Consider the following 19173-nt stretch of genomic DNA (forward strand, 5'->3'; position numbering starts at 1 on the left):
TCTCCTCTAAAATTTAATGAAATGAACAGTTTTTCATTGCTCACCATATTTCATAAAGTTCTGGGGCATTGTTCTGTGATATGTCTGATGGTCTGCGGTTCTCCACAATTACGAAGTGCGAATGGTTGCTTACTTTGTTTGTGTAAAAAATCTGCACCTCTACTATACTGGGTTCTAATTCTGTTTAGCATTGACCATGTTTTGAGTGGTAAGTCAAATCCCGGTGTTTTTTTTTTTTTTTTTTTGTAATACATGGCATATTATTATTTTTTGTCCAGTTCATTCTTGGATCTATGCATTAGTAGTGTTGAAGTCGTCTTCCAGAGAAATCTTCCTGTTGATGCTCGTCTGGAGTGGAGTCGGTTATGGTTTGCATCATCGACGTCTTGATAGATTGGTAGATTTTTATTATGCATGGTCTTTTTTGTACTCATTCGTGAAAGCATTTATGCGTCGTAGTTGAGAAGATAGAACGTGGCTTAGTATTGGGAGCCATTCTGTAGGGGTTGATTTAATAACGGCAACAATCATTCCCATGGCGTTTTTTAATTGGACATCTATCGCTTGTGCATATGGACAGTTTAGCCTAACTGGGACACAATATACAGCGGTTGAAATGAAATGTCGTGTGGCTAGGGCCTCCCGTCGGGTAGAACGGACTTGGGCGTCGATGGGGATGATGAGATGATGAAGGCAACACAACATCCAATCCCTGAGCGGAGAAAATCTGCGACCTAGCTGCGAATCGAACCCGAGCCCCTTTGTATTGAATTCTGTCTCGATGACCACTCAACTATCATAGCGAACTATACAGCGGTTAGGAAGACAGGACCCAGAGGAAAAGTAGGGTGAGTGCTAATGCTCCCCGTGTTGAACCACATAACTTTTGAATTATGTTCTTCCTTGTTTTCACTTTTTCGGCCGTCTTTGTTAGAAGCTCTCTGGAAGAGTTCTATCAAGGGTTCCCGCTAGGTACTTTTGTGTTTTGTTATGAATGTGTGTAGTGTCTTAAAACTGTAAATCGATTTTTCCTTCAGAAAGCTTATCGTGTAGGTGGAAGTAGGAAACTTGAGTTTCGGAGGCGTTTCGTTGGAGTCTACATTTGCGAAAGTACTTTCCCACTGCATCTAGGTCCTCCATTAGGATTTCTTCTGACTGTTCAGTTGAGGTACACATTGTTGTAAGTACCCAGTCATCGGCGTAAGCAAACTTCCTTCATTTTGTTTTCGTTTCAGCAAGTCTACAATGTACAAGCTGAGGAAAACTGGAACGAGGACTGATCCCCGTGGTAAACCGTTATTTTTTTCCTTGGATCACGTGACTAATTGTAATAGTTGTTTGGCTTATTGTCGATTAGGCGAGTGATTAGTCTACAAGAAACTATGTGAAGAAACTTGCGCATCATGCATTCCCTCCACACTGTCATGCGCCGCTGATACCTCAAGTTGCAGTTGCTGTTTTTTTTTTTTTTTTTTGTCAATCCTGCCTCGATGTAGATTGTGTCAGAACTTGGTCTATGCAGGTTTGTTTGGGCCGGAAGTCTGCTTGTTCGACTAAACCTGCTTCGAGTAATTTTCTACTTATTCTATTATGGATAAGCTGTACTAGTAGTCTGTATGTCATATACAGCAGGGCTATTGGTGTACAGCTGTAAGGGCTATCAGCGAGTTTGTCAGGTTTTAATACAACGATTATCTTAGAGCTTTAAATTCTTGTGATGTATGAGCGGTTTGCATAATACCTGTGAAGAAATGGGCAATCCATACTTTTGTGTATTTACCGCAGTTTATTAGGAATTTAGGATGGATGTTGTCAAACCCTGGAGCTTTACCTAGCTTGACATGGGTGAGCGCTGTTTAGACTTCTTCGCAAGTCAAGGGAAAGGATAAGTGCGTTTCTGTGGCTTTTACTTTTAGGGTTCTGAGCTCTCTTTTCAAGTTGATTGTGTTTGCGTTGTCTTTTGGTGCTCTGTGTGTCGCTACTAGATGTGAATCAAGGGCATTTTGATTTACTGCTGTCTTATTCCTTCCTGTGATGGTTCCGCCTCCTAGTTTTCTTAATAAGGCCCATGCTTCTCTACCCGATGTCTGAAAATTCAGGCTCTCTACAGTTACCTCCGACTTTTGCGTCTTGCCACATCTACACTGTGTAACAATTCATCTGCTACTTATTCGAGGAAGTTTTTGGATAATTCCTCCCTGTTTTGGAGCAGCCAGGGGTGTATTTCTTTCGGTAGCCTTTGATATACTGTTTCTGACGGTCCTAATCGTGGCACCGGCAAATGTTCCGTAGTGAGCTGATTGATCGTGATCGTCGGCCATTGAAAATTACTGACCCACTTGAGAACCCTGTCACCACCAAAACAACACGAATGGAACTTCATAAGCAAGGAATTGCAGGGTGACCTGGAATTCCAAACCCACTCATCACTGAAGCAAATGTCTGTTAAAGGAAAACGTGGTGCCGAAGCCATAAAACCTGGACTATGGAGCAGTGAAAGAAAGTCATTTTTTGGATGAGTCTTGCTTCACACTGTTTCCAACTACTGGCCGAACTTCCATCCCAATACTGAAACATGTCGGGGGTTCGGTGGTGATCTAGGTAGCCATACAATAGTGTTCCATGGGCACTGTGGGAACTCTTCAAGGTCGCACAACATCATTTTGACTGATCAGGTCCATGTCATGGCACACTGTTTGTTTCCTACTGGCGATGCTGTGTTCCAAGCCCATAAGGCTGCTGTTCACACACTTCTCATCGTCCAGGACTGGTTTTGTGAGCAAGAGAAAAAAAATGTCGCATCTCCCCTGGCCACCACATTTATGAGATCTCAGTATTATTGAGCCTGTGCGGTGTACGTTGAAGAGAAGGGTGCGCGATCGCTACCCACATCCATCATCGTTACCTGATTTTGCCACTGTTTTAAAGGAAGAAAGATAATACCCTCATAGGACCTGTATTTATCCATTCTGAGACGGCTGGAAGTTGTAACTCTTCAGGCTTTCCTTGCGAGATCTTGACATGTGCAATAATCGGGTCTACTTCCGGCTGTTTGTGTGGCTCTGGCACGATATTTTGGTCACATAACTCGTTGCCTTCTTCAGGTGCTACCTGAGACTGCTGTATTGCTGCTGCTGCTGCCTGACAGGGACAGATGAGCCCCTGTGGGTTGATGGAGTCTAAGCCCGAAGGCTATTTCTCCAAACTGATGGAGCGTGTGATGTGTCCTTACTTCTTGGTTTATGTCCTGTCAGTCTGCTGGGATGGTGTTCTGGACGTGCTGGCAACTCAGTGGTCACGAAGCAGGTGGGGCCATCTGGTTGCGTTAAGACGCTGTACCCGGTGGCCCAGTGCTCGAAGGAGCGGATTTTCGGACCGCGCGTTTTTCTCGTGAAAGAGCCATGCAGCCTGACGAAACCTGTCTCGAACAGTAGGGATCTTGGAGACTCGGTTAAGGTCGTCCGACGGGAAATCCCGAGGGAGGTGCAATGCCAAACGTAGAATCCGGTTCTGAAGTCTCTGGAGTCGGTCGACGTGGGTCGCTGCAGCATTGCCCCAAACCACAGCGGCGTTGTCGATGAGCCGGCGTATGAGTGTAAGATAAAGCGCAACACCCAGTTCTGACTACCGTATTGGAGCATCTTGTCCAGTATTTATGCCCAGAGGGCGCTGGGTGCTCTCTTTGCCGTCCGCGCCCGCCTGGCGCTGCTTGTAATGTGTTCTCTCTTCCCCGGTGCTCCCTCGGACGTCCGCGCCCGACTTGGTCGCCATCTGTGGCAGCTCTCTGAGGCCTGTCGTGTGTCGGGCGTTCCGTTCGCGGTCCGCACCCGCCAGGTGCTACTTCTGTGCATGCGGGCGCGGACCGCGAACGCAACTCCCAACGCAGGACAGGCCTCTGACAGCCGCCACGACCGCAGATGATGGACGAGCCGAGCGCGGACGACCGTCGGAGCACCAGGGAAGTGCCAACACCTCAGGAGCAGCGCCAGGCGGGCGCGGACCGCGAACGGAACGCCCGACGCAGGACAGGCCTCAGAGAGCTGCCACAGATGGCGACCAAGTCGGGCGCGGACGTCCGAGGGAGCACCGGGGAAGAGACAACACATTACAAGCAGCGCCAGGCGAGCGCGGACGGCAAAGAGAGCACCCAGCGCCCTCTGGGCATAAATACTGGACAAGATCCTCCAATAGGGCAAGGAGGAGCGGCCTGAGCTGGCGAGGCGAGCGCATCGCTGCTGTTGCGCGCTTCGCTTACTCGGCCGTTGAGAGCTCGTGAAGAGGTTTTCTGTGCTGTGGGCGCTGCGGAGAGCAAATTGTCGTGCGTTGTTTTGACAACGCGTGCAAATTGTCGTGTTCCGCGCCTCGCAGCATGGGAAAGAAGGGTGCGCAGAGGAAACCTGCCGCTACGAAGGGTCCTTCGGTTGTGCGACTCTCTGAGTCTGCCGACCGTGCAAGGAACTCCTGTGAAGACGAGTCGCGGCCTGTCCCCCCTTTGTACGTCAAGTGCAAAGGCGGGTGGACAGCGCTGTTCGACACCATGACGAATTGCGCTCGGAACGAGGTGGTCTACGAGTCTGTCGATACAGACTCGCTGATCTGCGTTCGAGCCGCAAACGTGGCCGACCACAGGGCGATCAAGGTCGCAGTGGCCGACCACATCGTCGACGCGCCGCCGGCGCGTGAGAAGACACCTTCCGTAGGAAGGATGAAGACGACTAAGGCACTCCTCAGGGGGTTGCCTTGGTGCTGTGACGAGGCAGCGGTCCGGGAAGGGCTGCTGCGAGCCGGGTTTGGTAATGCAGCCGCAAGGTTGCACAACCGGACCAACAGGAAGAGGGCGCCGCTCTATGCCGTGACCGTGCAAACGGCCGACGACGGGAGCGACATCTTCGACTTGCGGAAGTTGCTGGGCTTCCCGGTTACGACGGAGGCTCTCCCGACCGCCATGGATCCTCAGCCCCAGTGCTTCAGGTGCCAGGGCGAGGGCCATGTTGCGAAGTACTGCCGCAACGCGGCGCGGTGCGTCAAGTGCTCAGGTGAGCACGACAGCCGCGCCTGCGACCGCGGCAGCAACGCTCTGCCGACTTGTGTCCGGTGTGGCGGCCCGCACGTCGCCAGCTGGCGCGGTAGCGCGGCTTTCTCTAGCCGCGGCCGTGCCGGGGGCGGCGAAGCGGCCGCGGCCGCACCGACGCAGCAGCAGAAGAGAAGACGACGTCGGAAACGGCGTAGGGCGGAGAACAGCCCGGTGCAGCTGAGGGACGGCGCAGCAGCAGATCCACCTGCCAGGGGCGGGGACGGCCGCTCGGAAACGGGCCGCCAGGACGCAGCTCGCCCTCCCGCGAAGAGATGTGACCTCGAGCTCGGCATCGAAGGAGGCCACAGCAGCCCTCAAAGCCGTAATGGCGGCGGAGAGGGGTGCCTTCGCAGCCGCCGTGGCTGCAGAGAAGGAAGAGGCCTTGAGGCAACTGCGAGCAGTCTTCGCCCAAGGCCTCAGTGCAGTCGTACCTGCGAACACTCCTGCGACCTCGCAGAAGGACGTTCGCGCGCCTGTCCCAGCGGTTGCCCCAGCAGCACCGCAGGTGAAAGGTGCAAAGAAGAAAACCGCCAGGGCAGTCTTCATCGCGCAAGCGTCGCCGCGCTGCCGCGCCGAACTTTTGTGTTACAGGGAGTAAGCCACTGCGGCCGGCCCAGGAGACAACGAGGGAGCCCAGCCGCGGCACCGGACTGACCCAGCGAACGACCACGCAGTACATAGGTAACGTTGCACGATACCTCACGCTAACCCCCCTCACCTTGCATGCTCTGTCGCAGCTAGCAAACCGCTACTGCTCTTACTTCCCGTCCTACTGTCGCAGAGGTTTTTTTCCCCTTGGCGCTGGCCTTGGCACTTTTTTTCCTCTGCTCTTACAACCGCTACCCTTCGATCGCTTTCGACCACTACTATATCCTGATGGACCATGTTAATGAGTAGCCTTACCCAGACGCATGGATAACATCACAGCCTGCATCCTGTGACGCCTTGATTCAAAACTAACATGCATACGGAGGTGACAGTAGAACTTTTGTGTTGGTCACCACGTTGGTGCGGGCGTGGAGGGGCCCCATCCTTTGCTCCAATAGGGCAGTTTCAGATAGCACCTGAAGAAGGCAACGAATTACGTGGTCGAAATATTGTGCCAGGGCGACACAAACATCCGGCAGTAGACACGATTATTCCACATGACTGGAAGTTGTTTTGAACGCCAACGGTTTGCTGTACTGTCTTAGGCATTGCAATTTTTCTGTTTGTGATGTTTCCTTATTTTTGTCAGTACCCTGTAAGTGGCACTGAGTACGTCAAGAAATTGCACAGATGAATTTGCAGGTTGTCTCCTAGCTGCATCCAACCGTACTGACACAGAAGCAGTACATTGCCTTTGTTGAACTGAAGGCACGTGCGCTCTGATTGTCCTTTTTTTTGACATACCAAATCTTTCACCGACTCAGGGCTGCTTCAGCTCTGAACGTCTTGAGCTATTTTAATAAACTTTTGTACACGTAAGACTTGCCACCGGAGGACCTTGTCATGGTACTAACACTATCCTGGACTCCCTGTTCGTGAGGGTGGTGCTATGAAATAATTTGATGACATTTAAGCATAACTACAACACGCCCTGAACAATTTCAGCCAGATATGGTACATACATGACTTACTATCCGGAAGACAAATATTGTTCGTTAAGACATCTCTAGAGCCTGTAGGTATTGGGATGGATTTGGGAAAAAATTTATTCGTGTGTCTGGAGAGGAAAGTTTCTTTTTCCTTCTTCCGTTTTGGGCAGCTAGCGATAATTTCAGTTCCTTGTCGTTGTCTTTTTCTTCTTTTCGTCCAATATTCTTCCACCTTTTTGCCATGTCTCTGTTTTTCTTTCTTCTGTCCTCCTTTTCTCTTACTGCTTCGCCCTTGAAATCCTTCTATATTTATGGCTTTCCGTCTGCAAAATATACTTTCTCTGTTTATTCTGCGTCTGTGATGTGTGCTTCTACAGTCAAGCTTTGTGTTAATTTAACTTTGTGCAAGATTTTACTTAATAATTCCTGTACTGTATTTAAACTCTTGAAACACATAAATGAACTTTGCTTTTGCAATACAGATCGATTTAATTCTTTTTGTGATCCAACAGAAGAATTAGAGGGTAAAAAATGGAAATGAGCGTATGGCATCGTGGCCCAGAGGGCCCCATTCGAGGAAGTTCGGCCGCCAAGTGCAAGTCTTAATGTGAGTCGGCGCCACTTTGGGCGACTTGCGCACCGTTGATGAGGGTGAAATGACGATGAGGACAATACAACACCCAGCCCCCGAGCGGAGGAAATCGCCCAACACCGCCACGAATCGAACCCGGGCCCGCTTGCATGGGAGGCGAGCACGTCACCATCCAGGTAAGCAGTCGGACAGTTAGAGGATAATTACGAGGATGAGTCAAATGAAAACCTTAAATTTGTAATAACAAATCGAAATTTCGCGCCGTTATCCTGTAAATTGGTAAGCCTGCTACAAACAGCGTGCAGAATGCTCTGTAGGTGGCAGCATAGTGCAGATGCACACATACCGTCGCAGTATCAGTATAAAGATGGCCACCCCACTTGCTACCTGCACCAGGGAAAAATAGCGTCCTGTTATTCGGTTTTTTCGTAGTGAAGGTGTGAAACCTGTTGAAATTCATCGACGAATGAAGGTTCAGTACGGTGATGCGTGTTTGTCACAGCAGCAAGTCTACGAATGGGGCAGGAAGATTGCAAATGGTGTGGCTTCAGTGGAAGATACTCCTTGTCCAGGTCAGCCACAACGAGTTGTAACTCCACAGAACATTGCAGCAGTTGAAGCCGTAGTTAAGGTAAACCGCTTATTGACACTGAATGATATTGCAGCATTTTTACAGATTAGTCATGGGTCAGCACACCACATTGTGCATGATGAGCTCCAGTTCCACAAAGTGTCTGCAAGATGGGTGCCACGGCAGCTGACTCCTGAAATGAGAGAACGACGTGTTGATGCTTGTGAAGAACTTATTCGGCGCTTTGAACGAGAAGGTGATGGCTTCCTTGCAAGAATCGTTACTGGGGACGAAACCTGGGTTCACTACCACCAACCAGAAAAGAGTGTCTTCCTCATCCATCATACTCAACAGACCCTGCCCCAAGTGATTTCCATATGTTTGGACCACTCAAAGACGCAATGGCAGGAACGAAGTTGCGTTCTGATGAAGAGGTACGCCACGCAGTGCATGAATAGTTGCGCGGACTACCAAAAGAATATTTTTCTGAAGGAATGTATGCGCTTTGTAAGCGCTGGAGGACTTGCATTGAGCGTGGGGGAGATTATGTTGAAAAGTGATACAGCCTTGTACCACTTCTGCACAATAATATTTAAAAAAATATTTAAGGTTTTCATATGACTCACCCTCGTAAGTCATCAGAGAAGGGTGGACAGTTAGGTAGTTAAATACACAGGGTATTAAAAAAATATTTCGGATTTAGGTGGAGGTATGGACCAAATAAATTTAAAAATATGTGCTGTGGAAAATGGGGTGTAAAATGTGTATCTTAAGAGTTACGAGCACTTGTTCACGTTCGCTAGTGCGCCACACGTCTCTTCTGCTGCAAGCTCTTTGCCACTACGAATGACCTACGGAATGTGGTAAACAAATGAGTAAACGGACGAGAACACATTATTACTGTGAGACAGCAGCGCTTCTTATATTATCTGCTTGCTATTACATACAATCTGCTGTTGTGAACCATCGCTAAAGAAGGTGCCCAATATGGCGTTCATTTGTAGTAAGTCATGCTTCTACTCGACTTCTTATCGAATCACACACTTTCTGAGGACTCCAGATTGGTCACATACGAGCTGACAGCAATTGATGACGGGTTTCGGCAGTGAATGTACATCATTAATGAGGTCTGCGTACAGCAAAGCTTCTAAGTGTCCCCACAATAAAAAAAAATTCAATAAATTACGATAAAGGGGCGGGGGGGGGGGGGGGGTGGAGGGGTGAACGAGCTGGACAATTTACTCCACCTCCTCGACCAATCCATTGTCCGTTAAGTGACTGTGTGAGGTGTGCTAGGACATTTCAGAGAAAACAGGCTTGCTCTCCATTGTGCATGAACGAGATCTCCAGCCGTTGTTGGAATGAAATTAGAATTGTATTAATTCCTTCCGCTGCTAACGGGCGTTGATATGTATCAACGGGGACAGTTGAAAACGTGTGCCCCGACCGGGACCCAAACCCGGGATCTCCTGCTTACGTGGCAGACGCTGTATCCATCTGAGCCATCGAGGGCACAGAGGATAGCGCGACTGCAGGGACTATCTCGCGCACGCCTCCCGCGAGACCCACATTCTCACCTTGTATGTCCACACACTACATTCGTAGTGTTCCACCCCAACACACTCATTACTCGTGGAAGACATACTTACCAGGCCCCTTAAGAGTTCGGGGAATATGTGTGCATCCGCACAGAAGAAGAAGATCATGGCCGGTGTTGCCAGGACTATATACTTATACGGATATGGTGTCTCTTTCTTCGGACATGTCCGAAAGAACAGACACCATATCCATTTAAGTATGTTGTTGGAATGGTACCCCATCTAGCAAGGCACGCAAGTCGTTTGCTAGGAACTGACGATACCTTGCACCAGTCAACCTGTCTGACAGTGTGTAATGTTCTGTCACCAAATTCCTGCCCAGACATGTTGGAAATGTGCGCTATCCCTTGCTTCTTCAACTGCATGTTGATCTAGACCAGACCTCATACAGGTATGTTGATTATGAAATTGCACTGACTGACTTGTCCGTCTGTTCTTGGTACAATATTTTGTACGTTATGAATGTAACACACACAACACAGGTGTAATAGTCTACAATATTTATTATTTGTTGCACGAACCGGTTTTCGGCTGTTACGCCTGCATCAGGTGCAAAGATAAGTCTGTGGTGCAGTGAAATTTCAAAGATTTCAAACTAGTGCATGTACGGAGTATTTCCATTTCCAGGTTATGAAAATGTTAATGTTTGGAAAGGAATAAAACAAGCGAGGTTATTTCACTGTAAATGCGATGTAAGATTATTAACTAAGATAAAATATTTCAGAGTTTAACTAAAGACTATAGACAAATTACAACAGTTGTACATAAAAGAACATAACTGAACAATAAGCTTTGCTTACATATTCCAAAGCTGTGGCTGAACAAAATAATCTTGTCTTTGATAGAAGAGAAATTACAAACAGATACCATGTAATAGTGATGTCAAGCAGGTGAGTGAAGCAGCTGTGATTATACAAAGTAAAATTTTATGTAACACAACAAGAGAAATCAGTAACTGAAATAAAGGAAATGGAGCATGTAAGAGGGATAATTTACAACATGGCCTGGATGGAATTATGAGTAGTATTTGCAGTTAGAATTGTGAATAAGGGAACTGTGTCTGGTCATTCAGTACCAGGCTTGGGTAGGTCACTAAAGCTTTGTTAGTTAGTTACGTGCTCTGTAGATCAATCTCAGGGTAACTGTTATGATGTGGCACGTGTTAAAGAAATGCACACATGAATGAAGGTGTTTAAAAAAATGCTTAAAAATTTTATTACCTAACCCATTCCCTTAAAAGGTACACAATACATACATTGTATCTATAGATTTATTAGATTTATTTATTCCTATTCAAGAACTCATCTATGGTACAGAAGGAGTTGTCAAGGAGATATGATTTCAGTTTATTTTTAAAACTGTTACTGCTGTCTGTCAGACATTTTATTTCATCTAGTAATTTACCGAAAAGATTTTCAGCAGCATATTTTACCCCTTTCTGTGTCAAAGATAGGTTAAGTAGACGATAGTGTAAATCTTTCTTACTTCTGCTGTTATAGCCATGAATGCCACTGTTGTTTTTAAACTGGTCCGTGTTGTTGAGAACAAATTTCATTACTGAGTAAATGTACTGTGATACTGTTAGAAGAACTCCTAACCATTTTAAGAGATGCCTACAAGATGTGCGACTATGAGCCCCATACATTGTTCTAACCATTTTCTTCTGAGCTGTGAATACTTTTGCCTAAGTGTTGAGTTATGTTATTCTTCAAAAAATGCCTCTGAGCACTATGGGACTTAACATCTGTGGTCATCAGTCCCCTAGAACTTAGAACTACTTAAACCTAACCTAAGGACATCACACACATCCCTGCCCGAGGCAGGATTCGAACCTGCGACCATAGCAGTCGCTTGGTTCTACATCTACATCTACATCTATACTCCGCGAGCCACCTTACGGTGTGTGGCGGAGGGTACTTATTGTACCACTATCTGATCCCCCCTTCCCTGTTCCATTCACGAATTGTGCGTGGGAAGAACGACTCCTTGTAAGTCTCCGTATTTGCTCTAATTTCTCGGATCTTTTCGTTGTGATCATTACGCGAGATATATGTGGGCGGTAGTAATATGTTGCCCATCTCTTCCCGGAATGTGCTCTCTCGTAATTTCGATAATAAACCTCTCCGTATTGCGTAACGCCTTTCTTGAAGTGTCCGCCACTGGAGCTTGTTCAGCATCTCCGTAACGCTCTCGCGCTGACTAAATGTCCCCATGACGCATCGCGCTGCTTTTCGCTGGATCGTGTCTATCTCTTCTATTAATCCAACCTGGTAAGGGTCCCATACTGATGAGCAATACTCAAGAATCGGACGAACAAGCGTTTTGTAAGCTACTTCTTTCGTCGATGAGTCACATTTTCTTAGAATTCTTCCTATGAATCTCAACATGGCGCCTGCTTTTCCCACTATTTGTTTTATGTGATCATTCCACTTCAGATCGCTCCGGATAGTAACTCCTAAGTATTTTACGGTCGTTACCGCTTCCAATGATTTACCACCTATGGCATAATCGTACTGGAATGGATTTCTGCCCCTATGTATGCGCATTATATTACATTTATCTACGTTTAGGGAAAGCTGCCAGCTGTCGCACCATGCATTAATCCTCTGCAGGTCCTCCTGGAGTACGTACGAGTCTTCTGATGTTGCTACTTTCTTGTAGACAACCGTGTCATCTGCAAATAGCCTCACGGAGCTACTGATGTTGTCAACTAAGTCATTTATGTATATTGTAAACAATAAAGGTCCTATCACGCTTCCCTGCGGTACTCCCGAAATTACCTCTACATCTGCAGATTTTGAACCGTTAAGAATGACATGTTGTGTTCTTTCTTCTAGGAAATCCTGAATCCAATCACAAACCTGGTCCGATATTCCGTAAGCTCGTATTTTTTTCACTAAACGTAAGTGCGGAACCGTATCAAATGCCTTCCTGAAGTCCAGGAATACGGCATCAATCTGCTCGCCAGTGTCTACGGCACTGTGAATTTCTTGGGCAAATAGGGCGAGCTGAGATTCACATGATCTCTGTTTGCGGAATCCATGTTGGTTATGATGAAGGAGATTTGTATTATCTAAGAACGTCATAATACGAGAACACAAAACATGTTCCATTATTCTACAACAGATTGACGTAAGCGAAATAGGCCTATAATTATTCGCATCTGATTTATGACCCTTCTTGAAAATGGGAACGACCTGCGCTTTCTTCCAGTCGCTAGGTACTTTACGTTCTTCCAGCGATCTACGATAAATTGCTGATACAAAGGGGGCTGAAGCGCCTAGAACCGCCCGTACAGCGCGGGCGGCTATGTTATTGTTCAGTTTTGTTCTTCAATGCAGGACTGTTGTAACGTGCCTATAGGTAATTAGTTAATGCGTCACGTATTTTATCTTAGTTAAACAATCTTACACCTCATTGAATACGAAATGACCTCGCTTGTTTTATTGCAACATTAACATATTCATCTCTGGAAATGGAAATACTTTGTACATGTACTAGTTTAAAATCTTGGATCTAGCAAAATTTCGCTGCACACCGTACTTATCTTTGTACCTGATGACGGCGTAACAGCCGAAGATCGGTTCGTGTAACAAATAATAAATATTATAGAATATTACACCAGTGTTGTGGGTGTTCCATTGATTATGAAAGTGACAATCGCCTCTCGTGTGAAACCAGCCTCGTCTGTGAACAGTATCTTTGTTGTGAAAAATGGATCTTCTGCGCATATTTTCACCAGCCATTTGCAGAACTACATTCTGGGGGGGAGGGGGGGGGCTGATCTTGTTGCCGCTGGTCCCGGACACGCTGTAAATTATATGGGCATAACAACTGTAGATGAGGATCGCCCAGCCTACCAGACTATAGCATGACTAACGCCGATGTATATCGAAATTCTTCCTACACGATCTTCCACTCGTTGCAATACTTGCTTCTTTACAACAAGAGTTCAGATGGTGCCAAGTCTGCCACGGTCCGCCGTTGTTGGTGATACATAGTCAGAGTCTGCCAGTTGCTAGAAAAGACGGCTGAATAATTATGTAGCTGGTACCCTGCGTCGTGGATATTTTTCAACGTATAGGACAAGCGCTCGAGGGTTGCTTCTGTTGGCCAGACCATAACAAAAGATCACGTCTGGCATTTCTAGTGCGGGATAATAGGCTTTTATTATGCTGGTAAGTCCAAAAATAGAACTACAAAATAAAAACATTGCACAAACTTAACAAAACACAAAATATTTCCATTACAAATGGTTCAAATGGCTCTGAGCACTATGGGACCCAACTGCTGTGGTCATCAGTCCCCTAGAACTTAGAACAAATTAAACCTAACTAACCTAAGGACATCACACACATCCATGCCCGAGGCAGGATTCGAACCTGCGACCGTAGCAGCAGCGCGGCTCCGGACTGGAGCGCCTAGAACCGCACGACCACCGCGGACGGCATTTCCATTACACTTACGATATACGGTACACCACCCACAACTGTTATTTATTTTTTTAATCGTGTGGCTAGGGCCCCCCGTCGCGCAGACCGTTCGCCGGGTGCCGCTCTTTCAATTTGATGCCTCTTCGGCGACCTGCAGTCGATGAGGATGATAGGATTCTGATGGGGACAGCAGGGCGTTTCACAACATAACGGTTTTTCCGTGCTATTGATCAGTGGAACACGTAACTAACTAACTAACAACACCCAGTCCCTGTGTGGAGAAAATTCCCCGACCTAGCCGGCAAATCGAACCCGGGCACAGAGGATTGACAATCCTTCACGTTGACCATTCAGCTACCGGGGGCGGACACCCAGGACTGTGAATACACTTTACAATAATAACACGAAAAATGTTTACTGTATGCTGTATCCACACACAACAACACAGCGCTTTGTCATTTGTTTACTGCATTTTATAGGCCTTTCGTGACAGCGAAGATCTTGAATTAGAAGAGATATGTTTCACTGTAGAGAAGATGAATAAAAGCGCATATTATTTCTACATCTGCATCTACATGATTACTCTGCAATTCACAATTAAGTGCCTGGCAGCGGTTTCATCGAACCACCTTCAAGCTATTTCTCTATCGCTCCAATCTTGAACAGCGCGAGAGCAAAACGAACGCGTAAATCTTTCCGTGCGAGCTCTGATTTCTCTTATTTTATTATGAGGATCATCCTTTCTGTTTAGGTGGGTGCCAACAAAATGTATTCATACTCTGAGGATAAAGTTGGTGATTGAAATTTCATGAGAAGATCTTGTCGCAAAGAAAATCGCCTTTGCTTTAATGATTGCCACCGTGGCACTCTCCCCCCTATTTCATGATAATACAAAACGAGCTGCTCTTCTTTGAACTTTTTCGATGTCCTCTGTCGTCCTATCTTATGCGGGTCCCACATCGCACAGCAATACTCCAGAAGGCGGACAAGCGTAGTGTAAGCAGTCTCTGTAGACTGCGCGTTTTAGAGACCGTTTTTACTTCACATTTCTTTCTTGTTTTGGTCCACACTAACACTTCTCAAAAAATGGAATGTTTTTCTTTTTTTTACTCCCTATGCACGAGGTGTGTCCAGAAAGTAAGTTCCAACGGGCCGCGAAATGGAAGCTACAGTCAAAATGCGATGAAACTTTGCACATAGTTGTTGGCCAGTGTCTCTTCTATCTCACCACATTGCACTTGGCAGCTATGAGCGCACAGTGAGCACTTAAAAGACTCCTAGAAAATGGTGCCTCCTGCCGAGAGATATCGCCTGATTTTATGCAATCCCACATAACATAACTTTCATGTATTTCCTTGTTCAATACATTTCTCAGCCCCACACTACAGGGGCAATGAAGACGCTCCTGCAGCGTTTACGATGGGAAGCGTTTGATCACGCACTGTAGAGGACGTATGTAGTTCCCTCTGGTTTTCACTTCCTCTCACATGAACCGCTGGGTACGAAGACAACATTTTGGCCCAGACAACGAGCTGCGGACTGGCGTAGAGAATTGGCAGAGAGCACAGGCGGCTGCCTTCTCTGACGAGATTATTGGAAAGTAGATACAGCACTACGGCAGAAGTTTAAGTAGGAGAGGCGACTATGTGGAGAGGTGGCTGGAATGTGTAGCCGAACTTTGCAAATAGAACATTTCTGATTTTCACTGTGGCTTCCATTTCACAACCGATCGGGACTTACTTTCTGGACAACCCACGAATAAGATCATCAGGCAACACACAAGTCGAATTATTAATTACAATATAATTTAAATGATAAAATTCGCTGCACGCATAGCGCTATTTCATGCAAGAAATTTGCCAAAATTAATTCTGTGGAACATATTGGTAGAATAACAATGCATTTACATTCTTTGTAACATTAAATAAAATAAATTATAGTATTATTATTAGATTCTTTATTTCTTAGCTATAATACTATGTATTATGCAGATAATGCCCAACAGTCTTGTTCATGTTTCTATTGGGGACTTTCATCTCGGGGATGGGTGTGTGTGTGTTTGTCTTTAGGATAATTTAGGTTACGTAGTGTGTAAGCTTAGGGAATGATGACCTTACCAGTTAAGTCCCATAAGATTTCGCACACATTTGAACATTTTTTGGACTTTCATCATCATTTTCAGTTGGAGGGATCTGCCTAGTTATCCTTCGCTTGAGAACTCTAAAAAGAATGTTTCTCTAATGTTTCTTTTAAGAAAGAGTTGCTGGTTTTCATTGGTTTCGGTTCCATACCTGTAACTGCCGGCGAAAATGGCCGAGCGGTTCTAGGCGCTACCGTCTGGAACCGCGCGACCACTACGGTCGCAGGTTAGAATCCTGCCTTGGGCATGGATGTGTGTGATGTCCTTAGGTTAGTTAGGTTTAAGTAGTTCTAAGTTCTAGGGGACTGATGACCTCAGAGGTTAAGTCCCATAGTGCTCAGAGCCATTTGAACCTGTTACTAACGTACCAGATGTCAATAGTATCGTGTTTATTATGGCCAGATTGCGTTCTTCCGCCGACCAGAGCGGCAGAGCGGCTCTAGGCGCTACAGTCTGGAACCGCGCGACCGCTACGGCCGCAGATTCGAATCCTGTCTCGGGCATGGATGTGTGTAATGTCCTTAGGTTAGCTAGGTTTAAGTAGTTCTAAGTTCTAGGGGACTGATGACCGTAGCAGTTAAGTCCCACAGTTCTCAGAGCCATTTTTTTGCATTCTTCCATTGAGTATTTCCTGGCAAACGTTTGTCTGTACAGACGTAAGTGCTTATTGCTAATGCTTTCAGAATTCATTTCGAAGATGACATGCTTATATCTGGCAATTCATTAATTTAAAAGAATAGTACATAAACAGCGGTACTCAGCGGCTACTTTTTTAAATTTCCTGCAGAGAAAAGATTTTACTGTCACACTGCATTAACGAATACGCAAGGCAACACTCTGAACTATAGCAAAAAGAATGATTACTTATCAAAGAAAGTAAATAATATGAATGAAAATAATTATAAGTGACGGTACGTCCACGGATGTTCGGAATCCATATTCCTCTCCATCACACTTCAAGTAAAAACACACTTTAACAAATTCGCAAACCCAGAGTGACTTCAACCCAGTAGAGAAGCTTTAGAAGCACTGCATGCGAGACGTAATTACAGACCATATCCCTGCAGCGTATCAGTGCACAATAATCAAATAACACACAACTATTAGCAGTGCTCCAGGTATCAGAATATCGTAGGAATTTATACATTCCGGAAAAATACTCGCATTTGAAAAGAGGACTTCCGAGCAGTCAAAATACACTATGTGACCAAAAGTATCCGGAAACCTGGCTGAAAATGACTTATAAGTTGGTGGCGCCGTCCATCGGTAATGCTGGAATTCAGTATGGTGTTGGCTCACCCTTAGCCTTGATGACAGCTTCCACTCTCCCAGGCATACGTTCAGTCAGGTGTTGGAACGTTTCTTGGGGAATGGCAGTCCATTCTTCATGGATTGCTGCACTGAGGAGAGATATCGATGTCTGTCGGTCAGGCCTGGCACTAAGTCGAAGTTCCAAATCACCGCAAAGGTGTTCTATAGGATTCAGGTCAGAATTCTGTGCAGGCCAGTCCATTACAGGCCGTGCACTATGAACAGATGCTTGATCGTGCTGAAAGATGTAATCGCCGTCCCCGAATTGCTCTTCAACACTGGAAAGCAAGAAGGTGCTTAAAACATCAATGTAGGCCTGTGCTGTGATAGTGCCACGCAAAACAACAAGGGATGCACCCTCCATGAGAAACACGACCACACCAGGACACCAACGCCTCCGAATTTTACTGTTGGCACTACGCACGCTGGAAGATGACGTTTACCGGGCATTCGCCATACCCACACCCTGCCATCGGATCGCCACATTGCGTACCGTGACTCGTCACATCACACAACGTTTTTCCACTGTACAGTCGTCTAATGTTTACGCTCCTTACACCAATCGAGGCGTCGTTTGGCATTTACCGGCGTGATGTGTGGCTTATGAGCAGGCGCTCGATCATCAAATCCAAGTTTAATCACCTCCCGCCTAACTGTCATAGGACTTGCAGTAGATTCTGATGCAGTCTGGAATTCATGTGTGGTGGTCTGGATAGTCGTCTGCCTATTACACATTACGACCCTCCTCAACTGTCGGCGGTCTCTGTCAGTCAACAGACAGTGGCCCAATGGATGTTTAGCAGTGTGGAAATCTCGCGTACATTCGTATGACACAAGTGACACTCCATCACCTGACCACGTTCGAAGTCTGTGAGCTCCGCGGAGCACCCCATTCTGCTATCTCACGATGTCTAATGACTACTGATGTCGCCGCGCGGGATTAGCCGAGCGGTCTTGGGCGCTGAAGTCATGGGCTGTGTGGCTGATCCCGGCAGAGGTTCGAGTTCTCCCTCGGGCATGGGTGTGTGTGTTTGTCCTCAGGATAATTTACGTCAAGTAGTGTGTAATCTTAATGACTGATGATCTTAGCAGTTAAGTCCCACAAGATTTCACACACATTTGAACACACACTACTGAGGTCGCTGATATGGAGTATCTGGCTGTAGGCGGCAGCACAATGCACCTAATATGAAAAACGAGTGTTTGGGGAGTGTCCATATACTATTGATCACATAGTGTAGCCGTATGTGGTGCGGAAGGGGTGGTCAGCTGAGCTTTCCCTTTCATTAGGCAACGTCAGCAGTTGCCAACTTATACGCTGCATTTCCAAAACTTTTGCCGACTTCTCCTCCAACCCAGCAGCTGAGAGAAGTTCACAATCAACGTTCAGGACGGAATAGTAAGCGTGCGGGTTACGCAGCTGCGTATATCGTCGCTTAAAATATTGGCCTGGCCGCAGTGGATGTGCCGATGAGGGTTCATCCAGCCGCAGAGCGGCAGAATCGGTGCTCGGTGCTCCCTGGAGCGTCCAGGACTGGAAGGGCCCTCGAGATGATATCAATGGCAGCACGACACCGCACTACGCACGACGCAGACTCGCGCGACGCACCTGCCTCCGCACGTGGCCAGAATTAAGCCCCATTCTGCGAGGCGTGGCGAACCGCCGCTGACGTCACGGCGGGGATCTAAATAACAAATAAATGCAGTTTAATTCGCGTGGCGGTGGTGGCGGCTGCGGCCGCGGTTAATATCTGGCTGCGAGGGGGAGCGCGCACGTGCTGTCTCTCATCGCCCGCTGTAGGGGAGGCCCGGGGGTCGCTGCCGGCGAAGGGGCGGCGGCGGCGGCGGCGGCGGCGGCGGCGCGCCGGGAAGCCAAC

Source organism: Schistocerca serialis, chromosome 9 (genome assembly GCF_023864345.2).
Source record: "Schistocerca serialis cubense isolate TAMUIC-IGC-003099 chromosome 9, iqSchSeri2.2, whole genome shotgun sequence".
NCBI lineage: Eukaryota > Metazoa > Arthropoda > Insecta > Orthoptera > Acrididae > Schistocerca > Schistocerca serialis.